Below are 7,315 nucleotides of genomic sequence, written 5' to 3'. Positions count from 1 at the left end.
CCCTGTCTTTGGGTTCATTTCCCTTAATATCATCTTATCTGCTCATATGCACATAGCTTTTGAATTATTCTGCTTATCCCAGACATATATTAGTTATTGAAAATAAGGGAAACCACGGGACCTATGTTTCTTTGGACTTGGCTTACTTCACTTAATAAAATTTTTCCAAGACTTTCCAATTCCTAACAAATTGGGTGATACCATTCTTTCTGATGGAGGCATAGAATTCTGTTGTGTATGTACACCCATATTTTCTTGATCCATTCATCTACTGAGGGGCATCAGGGTTGGCTCTATATCAGCTATTGTAAATAATGCTGCAGTAAACATAGCTGTGCTGGTAGTTTTAGTATGGTCTTGTTTGTGATCATTTGGGTAAATGCCCAAAAGTGGGATTGCTGGGTCATAGGAAAGCTTTATATGGAGTCTTTTGAAGAGCCTCCATACTGCTTTCCAAAGTGGTTGAACAAGTTTACATACCCACCAAGAATGCAGTAGAGTTCCCTGTGGCCACATACTCTCCAGCATCTGTTGTTGCAAAAATATGGAACATTTCACTAATTTGCATGTCAACCTTGCTCAGGGGCCATGCTAATCTTCTCTGTATTGTTCCAATTTTAGCGTATTTGCTGCCTAATTGAGCACAGAACATTTTTTATATATAAAGTGTAATTGATTTTCTTAAACTAGACAATTCAAAAAAAAAGTAAGTTCAAAAGAATTCTTGTGAAATTTTAGAACCATGTATTTCTTCTTCTTCTTCTTCTTCTTCTTCTTCTTCTTCTTCTTCTTCTTCTTCTTCTTCTTCTTCTTCTTCTTCTTCTTCTTCTTCTTCTTCTTCTTCTTCTTCTTCTTCTTCTTCTTTTTTAGCAATACAACAAACTGTTAAAACCATGTATTTCTTACATAAGCACACATTTAAGAATAAAGTCAAGATTGGCATGTCAAAAACAAAATAATTCCAGATATTTGTTGTTCAAGAGATGTATAAGAGGAGAAATTCATTTATTCTATACAAGGCACCTGTCATAATGAACACTGCAGCAAGTGTTAAGGTTTGTTAAGTTTTAAATGTATTTAATTTTGGGAATTTGCATATATATGCCAAAATTAGGACTGTTTGGCTGGTCATAAACTTTTCTATAAAGTATTTAAGGCTTATGGTAGCAGACATATGGTACTAATTATGTACCTTTCAGAGTTTATACAAACATTACCAATAAGAAATTGCAAAGTCTTTGAGTAAAGAAGCAGAGTGAAGAGTTAAGACTTTGTTAACCATATAGTTTCTTTAAATTTTTAGGGCTTCCTTACTTAACATGTTAGTGAGGAACAAATGATGATATAAGCCATATATAAATGATGAGATGAGCCATAAAAAGTAATCTTAGTGGTAATTTTAAAGACTACTCATAGCCTATAAAACTCTTTTTGAGGGGCTGGGAAGGTGGCTCAGTGGTAAAGCGCTTGCCTTGCATGCTTGAGGCCCTGGGTTCGATTCCTCAGCACCCATAAGCAAACAACAAGCCGGAAGTGGTGATGTGGCTCAAGTGGTAGAGCGCTAGCCTTGAGCTGAAGAGCTGAGGGGCAGCGCCCAGGCTCAGAGTTCAGGCCCACGACTGGACCCAAAATAAAAACCAAAACAAAATCCTCTTTTTGAACATCATAATCTTAGCCAGTTTTAAATGCACAGGAATATGAGAAAATAGTACACTGGTAATTGTTTGGTTTTTTATTTTATTAATCATTAATATTTAACTTTTGGTTTTCTTTATTTGTTGCATTGTTTCCCTTTTTGTAATATAATACAACTTTTTATAAGTCGTCATCAGGAGGTACTTTGAGAAGCTTACTGGGATGGCCAAAGATTTTTTATAGGTGCATGTGAGTTTACAAAGAAGAAAATTAAGAACAAAATATTTATTAAATAAATCATCAAGTACAGTCTGAATCAGGAGGGATGATAAATGTCCACACCCAAAATCTTAGCCCTCGTCGGAAGCGGCGGTATTACAGAGTTGAGACCACAAAAGTGAGAGACTGTTTTTGTGTTTTTTGTTTTTGTCAGTCGTGAGGCTTTAACTCTGGGCCGGAGTGCTGTCCCTGCACTCTTCAGCTCTAGGGTGGCACTCTAGACCTTGAGCCATGGCACCACTTCTGGTTTTCTAGTGGTTTATTAGAGATAAAGTCTCACGGACTTTCCTGCCCGGACTGGCTTTCAACTGTGATTCTCAGAACTCAGCCTCCTGCATAGCTAGGATTACAGTCGAGCCACCGGCACCCAGCATTGTTTTGTTGATTTTTATTTTGTTGGTCATGGGGCATGAATTCTGGGGTCTGGGTGCTGTCCCTCAGCTCAAGGCTAGCACTACCATTTGAGCCTTCATCTTTTTCTACTTCTGTAGTGCTGAGGAACCAAACCCAGGGCCTCATGCATGCAAGACAAACACTCTACCATTGAGCCACCTTCCCAGCTCCTGAAAGACTGTGTTTTAAAAAATCATCTAAACAACATTTGCTTTCTGCTTTGAGTTATATAATGAAATATATGAATATCTTTTTATATTTTTGTGAATTGTCATACTTCTAAATTTATACTAACTTCAGCCACTTTATCCTCTTCAAAATCATGAGAGATTTCTCAAAGTCTCTGAGAGATTTCTTCTGGGAAGATTGTATTTGCACTTATAATTTCTTCTGAGTCATTTTTATTTTCATTTATTTTTTATTTTTTTATTGTGAAAAAACTGTACAGAGGGGTTACAGTTACATGGGCAAGATAATGAGTACATTTCTTATCAAGCATTGTAGCCTCCTCCTTTATTTCCCCTTCCCATCCCTTCCAAGCCTCCCCCCCATCGAATCCTCCCCCCCACCCCCCCCCCATCAAAGTTGTAAAGTTCGTTTTCAACATGACAACTTGTACTTCTCATTGTTGCAATGGGTCCACCTGTATCCTTATTTAAATGACTTGTTTTTCCCCTTCCCCTCCACAAATTATACCAACATCAAATACAGTGAAAGCATGGGTTATACTGTGGGGGAGGGACATACAAAGCAACAAAGAAATAATCATATAAATGAGTTAGAAACAAATGTATGAAAGAAAAAAAAACATTTAAATACATATCTTAGGGTTCATTTTCCTAACATCACCTTATCTGACCTTTTCTGCTTGACTTATACATTACATATACTAACTATTGCAAATGAGGGAAACCATGGGTCCTATGTTTCTTTGGGCTTGGCTTACTTCACTTAATATAATTTTTTCCAAGTCTTTCCAGGCCCATATCAAGCATTGAAAATAGAAACAGCAATAAGAGACCTCTCATCTAAGAAAAGTCTAGGACCAGATGGTTTTACAGCAGAATTCTACAAGGCCTTCAAAGCAGAGCTCACACCAATACTCCTCCAACTGTTCAATGAAATTGAAAGAGAAAGTTCACTACCGAACACATTCTATGAAGCCATCATAACCCTCATCCTAAAACCAGGCAGGGACTCATCATTTTTATTTTTTATCAAAATCATTTTATATTTTATGTTGATTGGTTATCATACATCAAATACTTTCAAATGTACATGTAAAGTCTAAAGATAGCAGTATCAATATTCTCATACAGCACTTGTTTATCTGTTATGTACTTTCAGTATTATTGTACTTCTCTCGTTCACCCTTTCCATTCATGGTCTTTCTCTTTCATGCTCCATGTCTGCTACTTAGAATTTCTGCTGGTCTATTATCCTTCAGAATTCACTGGTTTTGTGGGAACATGATAGGGACCAACAGTTTCCCTTGCATTTTTTAAGAATTATAAGAGTGATGTGATTTTATTCTTTGCCATTCTAAATGGCAAAACAACAGATCTAGGAATTCCTTTTTACTTTTCTTCTATTATAAATTTTATCTCATAGGAATCATTGGGATAGATAAGATATTTTAACTTGTGACGTAAAAGTTCTTTTTCTTTTACAAACAACCTTTTTCTTTGATTATCAGTAAGTAACTACATGTAATGAAAACAAAGCTATCCTATGGTAAGTAGACCGAAGTTGTTCACAGGGATGAAAAACAAGGTAATGGGGCAAGTGAGAACAAAGGATACCCATCATAGAGCACAGCTCCTCAGAGCAGTTTATCATGTATACTTTGAGAGAATGACAATGTGCTGGGAACTATTGATTAAATCACTGAACACTGATTTATATATATGTACATATATTTGCATATGTATATTTATTTATATATGCATATATGTGTGTATATGCCCTTATATATGTACACATGTATGTTACTATACACACAAATTCACACATACATATACACATGTATACATGCACACATGGAGAAAGACACATATTTACAGCCAACGCAAGTTTCACTAGTTGTTGACTATGCCTTAGATGGAATGCTTGGAACAAAATATGTTGAAAATGTATTTGTCTCCATGAGTTCTTTTACCACTCCTCTTATCTCTTAAAACTGGTAGGTTTTGACAGATTCGACTTGCAAAATGCAGTACAAGTCACTTAGGAATCAGTAAGTAAAGAACATATGGTGTCTCCCAGCTCCCTACAGAATGCTTGCTCTTATAGACACTCTCAACAACCAAAGTAGCAGGAAAATACCCTTGTAAAGAATAAAGTTATATATCTCATTGTTGGAATGGGTCCACCTATATCCCAAGTTAAACGATTTGTTTTTTCCCTTCCCCTCCACAAATTATACCTACATCAATACAGTGAAAGCAGGGGTTATACCGTGGGGGAGGAACATACAAAGCAACATAGAAATCATCTTATAAAAATGTTAAAAACAATTTCATGAAAGGCAAAAAAACATTTGAATACTTATCTTGGGATTCATTCCCCTAACATCAACTTATCTGACCTTTTCTGCTTGACTCAGACATATACTAGTTATTGCAAATAAGGGAAACCATGGGACCTATGTTTCTTTGGGCCTGGCTTACTTCACTTAATATAATTTTTTTCCAAGTCTTACCATTTCCTAACAAATGGGGCGATGCCATTCTTTCTGATGGAGGCATAGAATTCCATTGTGTATATATACCATATTTTCTTGATCCATTCATCTACTGAGGGGTATCTGGGTTGGTTCCCTATCTTAGCTATGGTAAATAATGCTGCAATAAACATAGTTGTGCTGGTAGTTTTAGTATGGTCTTGTTTGTGATCATTTGGGTAAATGCTCAAAAGTGGGATTGCTGGGTCATAGGGGAGCTCTATGTGGAGTCTTTTGAGGAACCTCCATACTGCTTTCCAAAGTGTTTGAACAAGTTTACACTCCCACCAACAATGTAGAAAGATTCACTTCTGTCCACATCCCCTCCAGCATCTGTTGTTATTAGAGTTCTTTATTATAACCATTCTAACTGGGGTGAGGTGGAATCTCAATGTTGTTTTGTCGAAAAATGAACTTTACAACTTTGGTGGGTCGAGGGATGACCGGGTGTAGGAGGAAGATGGGAAGGGATGGGAAGGGGAAAGAAAGAGGAGCCAACAATGCTTGATAAGAAATGTACTCGTTATATTGCCCATGTAATTGTAACTCCTCTGTACAGTATTCTCACAATAAAAAAATAAAGTTATAAGGCTCTAAATGGCATCCTTCCTTGAGCTCTTTTCCAACAGACAGCATCAATTCCTAAGCAGATGAGTGAGTCCTCAGAAGACTGGACCTCAGATCAACATTTAACCAACCCATGTGAAAAGTCCTATGAGAGAAATGCTGACTGAGGTCTGGCTGATTTCCTGGCCAAGAAAATAAGAAAAGAAGAAAGTATTTTTAATGTATTAAAGTTTGAGAATAATTTGTAACCTGTCAATAAATGTGTAGAACACAACTATACCAACTGACAAAAAATGATGTGCTCTTGGACTTGGTGAGTGATTTTACATGTGTCTACACAAGTAGAATCAGCATAAATCAAGCCAGCATTTCTTCATTTAAGATGTGAGGAAAGGATACAGGTTGACCCATTGTAACAATGATATGTACAAGACACTCTATCAAAGAGGGGGTGGAGGGATAAGTTGGGGAGGTGTGAAGAGAAGGGATGGTAGGGGGAAAACAAAGGAGAGGGTGCTCAATAAGAAATGTACTCATGCTGGGCACAGGTGGCTCAGGCCTCTAATCCTAGCTACTCAGGAGGCTGAGATCTGAGGATCGGGATTTAAAACCAGACCGGGCAGGAAATCCGAGAAATTCTGGCTTTTTTCTTTTTGCTTATGTGGTGCTGAGGAATCGAACCCAGGGCCTCATGCATGCAAGGCAAGCACTCTACCACTGAGCCACCTTCCCAGTCCCTGAGAAATTCTTATCTCCAATAAACCACCAAAAAAACAGGAAGTGGCATTGTAGCTCAAGTGGTAGAGTGCTATCCTTGAGCTGAAGAGCTGAGGACAGCGTTCTGGCCCAGAGTTCAAGCCCCATGAACGACAATAGAGGAAAAATAAATAAATGTACTCATTACCTTACTAATGTAACTGTATCCCCTCCATACAGTATCTTTACAATAAAAATATATATTAAAAAGATACAATGAAAACTTCTATACTTATAGGAAGTTGTATTTGTCACTCAATATCAGTAGGGTATTGGTTTTAGGACCACAGGCATATTAAAATTTGGATAGTCAAATTCTCTACGTGAACACAGCATATTATTTACATTAGAATCTGCCCACAAACTAGTGCAGAGTAATTGCTATGAAAATTTTTACTACATTCTATGTTTGTAATGAAAAATAAAAGTATATGCACTATCAACAGATACAATTTTTTTCAGATAATTTTTGTCCACATTTTGTGGATGGAATAGGGAGAGCAATTTTGAAAAGCACAAATTTTATCACCAAGACCGGTCTGCAAAACAAGGAGCTCATACAGCATCATTGAATAGTATGGAACTCCAAGGAGAAGTACTTGAATTGAGACAGTATCAGAAAGTGTAAGCACACAAGGACTTTTTAGAAATGCAGCTGCTAGATTTCTCATGGAGAGCTTTCATAACACTTTGTGAAACACAAGTCAGAACCTCACTGAAGTGTAGATGGTTTTCCCTCACCTTTCTCTCATGCTCAGTCATTATCAATCAACATATAGCTAATCATGAATAATCCTCTAATAACAAAATGTTGATGGAGTATTTATATGCAGAAAACCTGGGAAGGCTAACTTTTTTCAATTAGGACAGTTTGTATTCTATGATCCAGCAGAGAGGAAACTAGGTAAGCATCCATTTACAGTCTTCTGAATAATTCTGCTTCTGACCACATCAGTTCTTTAT

The 7,315-nt window shown here is 36.9% G+C and overlaps 1 non-coding gene across 1 annotated transcript; it reads right to left on the bottom strand.

Annotated features, from left to right (window-relative positions):
• Positions 1-538: 538 nt before the first annotated feature.
• LOC138820433 (U6 spliceosomal RNA) lies at positions 539-645 on the bottom strand. The gene has a single exon (XR_011369882.1). It is a non-coding gene; the product is annotated as a U6 spliceosomal RNA (small nuclear RNA).
• Positions 646-7,315: the final 6,670 nt, after the last annotated feature.

The sequence above is a fragment of the Dipodomys merriami genome, unplaced genomic scaffold (assembly GCF_024711535.1).
Source record: "Dipodomys merriami isolate MVZ:Mamm:240054 unplaced genomic scaffold, mDipMer1.0.p SCAF_883, whole genome shotgun sequence".
Lineage (NCBI taxonomy): Eukaryota > Metazoa > Chordata > Mammalia > Rodentia > Heteromyidae > Dipodomys > Dipodomys merriami.
The sequence above is the reverse complement of the archived record's forward strand: the minus strand, read 5'-3'. Positions and strand labels throughout refer to the sequence as shown.